The following is an 8,274-nucleotide window of genomic DNA, read 5'->3' on the forward strand; positions in this document are numbered from 1 at the left end:
ACTATATTATGAGTTCACAACGATACTAAAACAGAGCCAAACAAAACAAAATCCTAACTCGCTGGTCACCTTTGAGAGGATGCTAGGGAACACATTTATTCTGAAAACTGGTAAATATAAGGAAAGAGCCAAGCACGCTCCTGTACACGTTACAGCCCAGGGCAATCGAGTAGCAGGCAAAGGGAAGTTTTCCTGTAGAGACATCTTCCAGGTAACAAATGAAGAAGGAATGACAGAGGATGGACGGGATGTGATCCCTAACGCTTTGGTATCATTATGAACTCATGAGTTTCAGTGTATGTGAACACTGGCTGAACATTAGGTGCGATGATGGTATCATAGTTATGTTTTTAAAAATCATCTTTTAGAGGGACAAACTGAAACATTTACAGATATAATCCCATGGTCATATTGAGGGAGTGAAATAGAGATGACAGAATTTGGCTCCAAGTTGATGACAACTGAGGCAGAGTGACAACCACGTGGGGGTCCAGAACTCTTCTAATTGTGTGTATATTTGAAATTTTTTTCAGAATAAAAAAATTATTCCTCCTTTAACAATTTGACTTCATGGAATTTACCCAACAGATAGCACTTGAATTGAACACACGTACGCCTCAGGATGGGCCCGCATATTTATTCCGGCATTATTTATAGTAGCAAACAACCTACAAGTCCATCCGGAAGGGGCTGGTTAAAAAAATTATGGTAAAACTACACAAAGGGATATTGTGCTGTTCTTAAAAAGAAAAAGGCAGTGAAATGCACACATAATACAGGATGATCTCCAAGATTTATAATTGGGTATAGGTTACTATACTTACCTAAATTGAGACGTAGGAGTGTGGAAAAATCAGTGTGTAAGGAAAGAAGGATCAACGTAGCCTTATCATACGCGGAACTGGGGGCTTGTTGTCTTTGGGTAGGAAGCTGAAGCTTAGAACTTTCACTGTCTATCCATTTCTACTTTCAGAAAAAAAAATTTGAACCACATGCATGACCATTACCTACAACATAGAAATGATTAAAAAAACGCAGACGAGTCCCCCAAGGTGACTTGAACGCAAGGGTGGAGGCTGCAGACCCGTCGCTGGGTGCACAGCCGCGCTGGGCAGGCCTGCAGGCTCCTCACAGTCCTGTGCCCCACCCTCGCTGGATTTGGGGTTCGTGTTCTCTGCTGCTTCCTTCTGGCACCATCACAGAGCTCACTTCCCCCTTTTGGCCCGGACTCAGCCGGCACAATTCAACCTGCCCTTGAGAGACCAGGGCTGGGAAGCTGGCTTGTTACAAAGAACAAATGTTTCCAGGTAAATACTGTCAGCTCTGCCTGCCTAAAACAGGTCCCTGTGTTGGATCATGATAGGGTTTTCTCTCTCCACCCTTTTCCTATTGTACTCCTGGCTTCACACTTCTCTGTTTTCAACAAAGGGAGGAAGAATGTTCTTCTAATGAGCTTTTGAAAAATTAGAATCGGGCTGAGTTGAAAGGAAAGAATGAGGTAACTCGACAATGTACTAACACGGGAAGTCCAAGTCCACAATATACAGTAAGTAATGAAAACAATGTTTCAATACCATCTGTGTTAAAAAAAAAAAAAAGATATATTCCTGTATGCTGATGTATGCATGGCATACCCCTGAAATATATGAAAAAAATGGGAACAGCTTCATTTTGGAGGTCGGGGGGAAGATTCACTTTAACACTTTGGAGTTTTAGAAAATGATCGATATGTATTACGACTATTCAAACAATAAAATTAAAAGGTGAAAAATGCTTAAAAAATTAATTTGTAACAGATTTGTTGGGACTGTGAGTGAAATAACTTCCTTTAGTTTCCCGGTTAGTTTGGTGTTAATCGTAGAAAGCTTGTGGATCTTTGTAGAAAAGAATTTCGAAAACAGTGCTTTTTGCGGACTAATTCTATTTTTGGTACATGATGGTGGTGGGGGGAGGAGGGGATGGAGTTTTTTTTTTTTTTTTTTTTTTACTTTAACTGTTTTACTTTTAATGCTATCTGGATTTGGTGGCAGGAGAAAGTCAAGCAACAACAATAATAATGCCTCATAATTACTGCACAGCTATTACAGGTCCGGGTGTCAGTTCTTTCCATGTATTAACTTACATAATCTTACTTTATGGTTACTTTACCGCAACCATGACGTAGATGTTACCGTATGTTTTATCCAAGGACAACGCCAAGGCACAGAGGTTAGGTGACCTGTGGAAGGCCGCACAATCGGAAGCGGCAGTCAAGATTCCCACCCAGGCCCCAGACTACACAGCCCATGCTATAGCCAATGCCCTCACGGCCCTCAGGAGAGGAAGAGCTGCAAGCTGCTGCCTGTGTGGGCTTCCGCAGACTCGAGGGCTAGTGTAACCAGCTCGAGGCCACCCATATCCACAAACTCATTACAGAAATGGGCACCTCTGTTTGTGTAAGAACTAGCTTGAGCAGCATAGATTGCAGAAAACCTTATAATTTTGAGTTAGTTTTCCTACTTCTTTGTAACAAATGACTTCTGAAGGAATGAATTAAAAAGCTTAAATTGAATCTCGCCCACCTATATTGTTGAAAAACTATTAACAACTGAGAAACTTCTCTTATGGCTGGAAGATGTATAATTCTGCTGTTTATTCATCAAAACGAACACAGATGTGCACAACATAAATACTGAAGTCATTACCAATGGGGTCTCGGTTACTCTTGGCAAAGAAACCATGAGATAATTGCTAACGAGAGTGCGCGCACGCACACACACACACACACACACACACACGCAAAGAAAAGAAAAAAAGAGAATTAAATTCTAGGCCTGAGAATTTATCTTTGTATTTTAGAAACCCTCTCTCTAGAATTAAAGTAGTAATTATGAGAATGGCCATCTTCAGGCCAAATGAAGTCTGACAGTAGGACCCAGGCCCACTCACTCATTTTAAACCATCACTTACCCACTCCACCTATGCAAACCAGATGAAGCTATCTGTCCTTTCCTGAGACAGATTCACATATGCACTCACGGTTAACATATTGCCCTGAGTTTCAGGACCTCACAGACCCAGATCAACAGCCTCAGAGGCTGAACCGTGGAATCCCGTGGCCTCTGTCGGTCCTGGCGTTCTTTCTTTCCACTGAAGCAGCTTCGCTTACTGGTGTGGAATCCACATGGTATAATAAATTCTTAGACAAGGAAATTGCACAGCAACTTAACAGTGGTCTTTAAAATAGCAGTAACACACCCGCCCAGTAGACTATTTTCTACATCAAATTCTGATCTTAAAAGGATTTGCAGGTGGTAACTGCAAACAATTTAAAGTAAGAAATAATTCCCATGTGAATTGGGATCCGGGATCAAAGGGTGAAAGTGGTAAAGAGAAATCTGATAGACACCTGAATATAAAGTGTCTGGGTTGAAGCGCTGGTATATTTGAATTCATAAAACGACAATGAGAACACGGCCAAACGCTTCAACTTAATTAGATCAACTATAAATGAGTTAAGAGACTTGGAGAGAATAAAATATGGAGAAAGACCCTAAAAGCCCTCTGATTAAAACAACTAAATGGCCAAACAAAGCATAAAAACGATGTTTTTAAAAAATAAACTACGGGGCTGGCATGCAAGGGATTTAGCAGACTGATCCCTAAACGAAGTGGAAATGGTAACCTTGAACTTTGGAAGGCAGGCGAGCATCAAGATGGCTTTTGCCTTAAAGCCTTCTACAAACCTTAGAGACCTTCCGCTTTAGTTCTGACGACTCTCTGGGGGTGCTGGGGGAGGGGGTAAAGCTGGACCTACCCAAGGTGAGGAAAAAAGGCAAGAAAGAAGGGGAATGCCCCACTGCACCCCCCAAAAATCATAAAATAGGAATTGAGCATGTTGACATGGATAAATCTCTTAAAAAATAAATGCTGAAACCACAGAAAAACACAGTTTTTTATATATATATATATATATATATATATATATATATATATATATATATATATATAGTTCCAAAATTGGCAAAATTGAACCATGTATTGTTTAAGGACACACAAAGCAAGGAAATGATTAATCTCAAATTCAAGAAAATGGTTAACTCTGAAGGGAGTATGTAGTTGGGAGGCACACACAGGGGCTTAATATTCTATTTCTTAACCCAGGTGGTGGGTATGTGGGTGTTTTATACATATTTTTTGTATTAAGATATATCACCAAAAAATACACTAAAAATGTACACCATATAAAATATACAACACTCAAAATGGTAACATATCTTGATATATACACGCATTGAAATACATTTAATTAACTATATCCACACACACACACACACAATCAAAAAAAAAAAAAAGTGCTCCTAGATGAAAATCCCTAGTCTCCTAAGGATGCAGAAAGCAGAATGCTTTCCTGATCTGCTGTGTCCCATGACATAATGCCAAGGCAGGAAAGCCGGTTAAATAACTCTGAAAGTGGTTAGATGTTTGACTTTCTACCTGGAGAGTATTTGGACCGAATTTCTTAGTTAGATCTTAGACGAGGCATCACAAAGTTTCAGAAGGCTGTAATAATAGAAAGGTGGATTGACACCTTACCAGTGCTGGTCCACAAACACAGGCCTGCAGGTAGACCGCAGCCAATATTTTCTAAAAGCAGTGGTTTCAATCTGTGGGGACTAAAGCTGATGGGGGACAGGCAGCTCCCAGCCTCTGCTTCTAACAGAGCTGTTCTGATTTTATTCATTTTACACGATACCTTTCATATGATTTTGTTTGAAGGCTACCACCTGTCAAAAAATTTGAACAGCGTTTGTCTTAGAGGGATCCTAGCTTTCTGGAGTTGGGAAGAGAATGCAGACGAACTTTCTCAACTCCAATTACATAAACGAAAAAGCAGAGGTTGAAGTTTTGAATGAAATGGTATTGACTTGTGCAAGATCATGGATTTAAAAAGTAATCTAATAAAAATGCACCATTTGTGGTGACCAAAACATGCATCCAATAAGAAATTTGCATTGCAGCAAATCTTTGTGGATTGCTGGTTTTCTTTCCTCGTTGGGTGTCAGAAACATCCAGTGGCCCAGAACAGTCAGAAAAACATGCGGGCAGCCCTGAAACCAATCTAAGCCATGCCGGCGAGCAAAATCCAGCCAACCTTGATGGAGCCATGCATTTTATCATTTATATTGTACAGCCTCCTGACGGGGGGACTGAGTGTACAATGTTATACTCAACTCCAGCTATCCCTTAACCGAAAGGGTTAGCACTAAACACAAGTAGGAATATACTGGTGTTTGGAGGTGGGTCATCAAAACTTAGAGAAAAGTGATTTTATTTTGGTAACTCATGGGTACAAATTTGACTTCTCTAAAGGCTCGTGTGGTGACCGAGCAAATCGCCAGCAGATGGCATGTGAGCTCCTGCCAACAAGCATCCTTTCTCCCAGCCCCTCTCCCGCCACACCTACCTAACTTGCCAGGGTTTTGCTGGAAAGATCAAGCAGCCAGTCTGTCCAGGAACATGATGACTGGTTACTGCTCTCCTGTTCGCCAGCCCTAAATAACTGGTATGTGGGCCGGTACTCTCTGGGAGGCACGGTGTTTACTGTGCTAACCGCGTGGCTAGAAGGAAAAAGGAACATGCATTTTTATTTGTTTTAATTTTTTTTTAGGCGAGGCAACCCTTGGTTGACCTCACAGATTGCAAGGACCTTGTCATCTTACAATCCCTTATTATTTTTATTTTTTAAGCCTACAGCACCTGGTCTTCCTAGGTGGTCTCCCATCCAAGTACTAACCAGGCCCGACCCTGCTTAGCTTCCGAGATCAGACGAGATCGGCCTTCTTCAGGGTAGCATGGCTATAGACTGGAACATGCATTTTTAAAAGGCTCCTCAGAGGTTCATCTTTAGTTGTGCCAAATATACATCTTGGCTGAATATTACAACTCAGCATTTAGTCACAGCTACTATTACTATCAGAGAACAGGTTGTTTGGGACATAAGAATGAATTTGAAATCTATGCAGAAAATCAAAGTCTTATGATTTAACTATTAAAATTTTCAGAATTTCCAAGTTGGGGCAAAAACAGTATTTTCTTAGTACCGACAGCCACTTTATTGCTTCTGTGGTTAGTATCTGCATATTTGTAATACAAAGTAGATGCTTTTACCTAAGGCTGGTGAGACATCGTTTCCTTTTGGCTGGCCCTACCACTAAACTGCGTATTGCAGCTACTAGTAAAATAATGACGTCTTTCTCAATTCCTAGACTTAAAAAAGCGTGGTCGATGACATAAGTTATTTTTAAATAATCCCTCCATTATGCAGTGTCCCAAGATGCTTTCTGCATGTTTTTGAAGGCATTTGAGACTGTTAACCACACTGATTAACTTCCAATATACGTATCTTATTATTATTATTTATGCCTATAGCATCTGGTCTTCCTAGGTGGTCTCCCATTCAAGTACTAGCAGGCACGACCCTGCTTAGCTTCCAAGATCAGACATCGGGCTTGTTCAGGGTGGCATGGCTGTAGACCATGGACCATGGCTCCACTGGGGCACGAACCCAGGACCTTCTGCATGTAAAGCAGACATGCTAACTGCTACACTATGGAACCACGTCCAATTTCCAATATTTTACATGTCTTATATTTTTATTAGCTTGGAGTATAACATTCTTCCTGAACTTAGCTAGTAACAATCCACTTCCCTGTTTAATGATTGCTAACTTTCTTAGCTTTAACTGCTCGATTATAGTTTTCATAATTAACTGAAGTGCTTTATTTAATCCTATAACATACTTATATTTCAAATAACTGACAAAATATGACAATTCTGACAACAAAAATGCCTACCTGTGCTTGAATTTATTCAGATCTTTGAAATAACTCCAAATGCCATGCCTGTTCCAGCTACTGAAGCTTTTGTGCTGATCAGATGGATAGTAATTTCTGTGCTCACATAGTCATTAATCACACACTAATTCAGGGATGCCAGGAATTTAAAGTATTCATTCTATTTCAGTCTTGGGCTGAGGTTGAAGGCATTGATAGGGCATCTTCATTTTTACTTTCCTTCTGAAGCTCACATTCATAATCCAGAAGGATGAATGAATTGACTTTTGCCTGGGCGTGGACCCAGTTTTCCTGATGTTTTTGGTTTCTTTGTGATGCCATTGATGCAAATCTTAGAAATAGTCTTTGGTATCTTAGAGCTGTTTACGCGTAAGTCAAATTGTAGGCACTTTCTGAGTATCCTAGTTCTTTATCATATAGGTGAAGAAACCAAAGCCTGGGGCAGATTTGTGAGCTGGTCTGCACGGATGAATGTACTTTGGGTCTGTCATTTTCAAGAGGTGGGAAATGGAACTATAGAACTCAGAAATCTTTTAACTTTTTTTGAAGCTCTTTTATCTTCCGTGAACCCAAACATGTGCAAAAAAAAGATAGGCAAAACGCTCCTTGGTCCTCATACAGATCCCCAGCTCTAACCCCCTTAACCTACTACATTCACGTGATATTTGAATGAGACTCTTGCCTTGGTAGGTGTTTCATGTCACATGCTTGGTCTGAAAACCGCCAAAATAAACCTAACGTCTTTCATGGCTTCCTGGGTAGCGTCATGCCCACCCCGCCTGTTTATCAGCTGCTCTTCCATCTTCACTTCCCAGCAAACGGTTTCTTTTCCCTGCCATCATGGTTCCACATTGGAAAACGGGTTATTTCTCTTCTATTGGTTTAAATCCTGTGCCTTCCTCATGGCCCAGCCCGCATCTGTTTGTAGTCCCCATGTCTCATATCTCATTTAAATCAAAGTGCATCGAGATCAAGGATGCTGTGCAACATGTGTGCCGTGCACTGCAGCTAGATGCGGGTAGGCCTAGTCCAGCAGGCACTCATCAGTGACTTCAATGGATAGGATTAAACTGTATTATATATTTATTTAGCTACATTTAGAATGGTTATCACCTGTCCTGATGTTTTGTAATGGTGCTGTCATCGTGAGAGCTGAAATACTTTATAATCAGAAGAAATCTAGAATTAAAACATTTTACTAATTGCAACAACTTCACATTTCCTAGTTATTTCTTTTGTTATCTGCTGAAAGTTATCTATAGGTGTTCTGTATGCAGTCAGTGCTCAGAAACGCTTAGTTATCCATGGCTCAGTATCAAGTCATAACAGTGTTACAAACAAGACAGGTGTTACTTAGAACTCAGCCAATTGAGATAGTTAAACACAAGAAACAACTGAGATTAATTTTAAGACAATAATAAACATTTACTGAATACTA

At 40.4% G+C, this 8,274-nt stretch overlaps 1 pseudogene; it reads right to left on the minus strand.

Annotated features, from left to right (window-relative positions):
• Window positions 1-5,727: 5,727 nt before the first annotated feature.
• On the minus strand, window positions 5,728-5,846 carry LOC111737095 (annotated as a pseudogene).
• Between the last annotated feature and the right edge of the window lie 2,428 nt (window positions 5,847-8,274).

This window comes from Pteropus vampyrus, unplaced genomic scaffold (genome assembly GCF_000151845.1).
Source record: "Pteropus vampyrus isolate Shadow unplaced genomic scaffold, Pvam_2.0 Scaffold23, whole genome shotgun sequence".
NCBI classification, from domain to species: domain Eukaryota; kingdom Metazoa; phylum Chordata; class Mammalia; order Chiroptera; family Pteropodidae; genus Pteropus; species Pteropus vampyrus.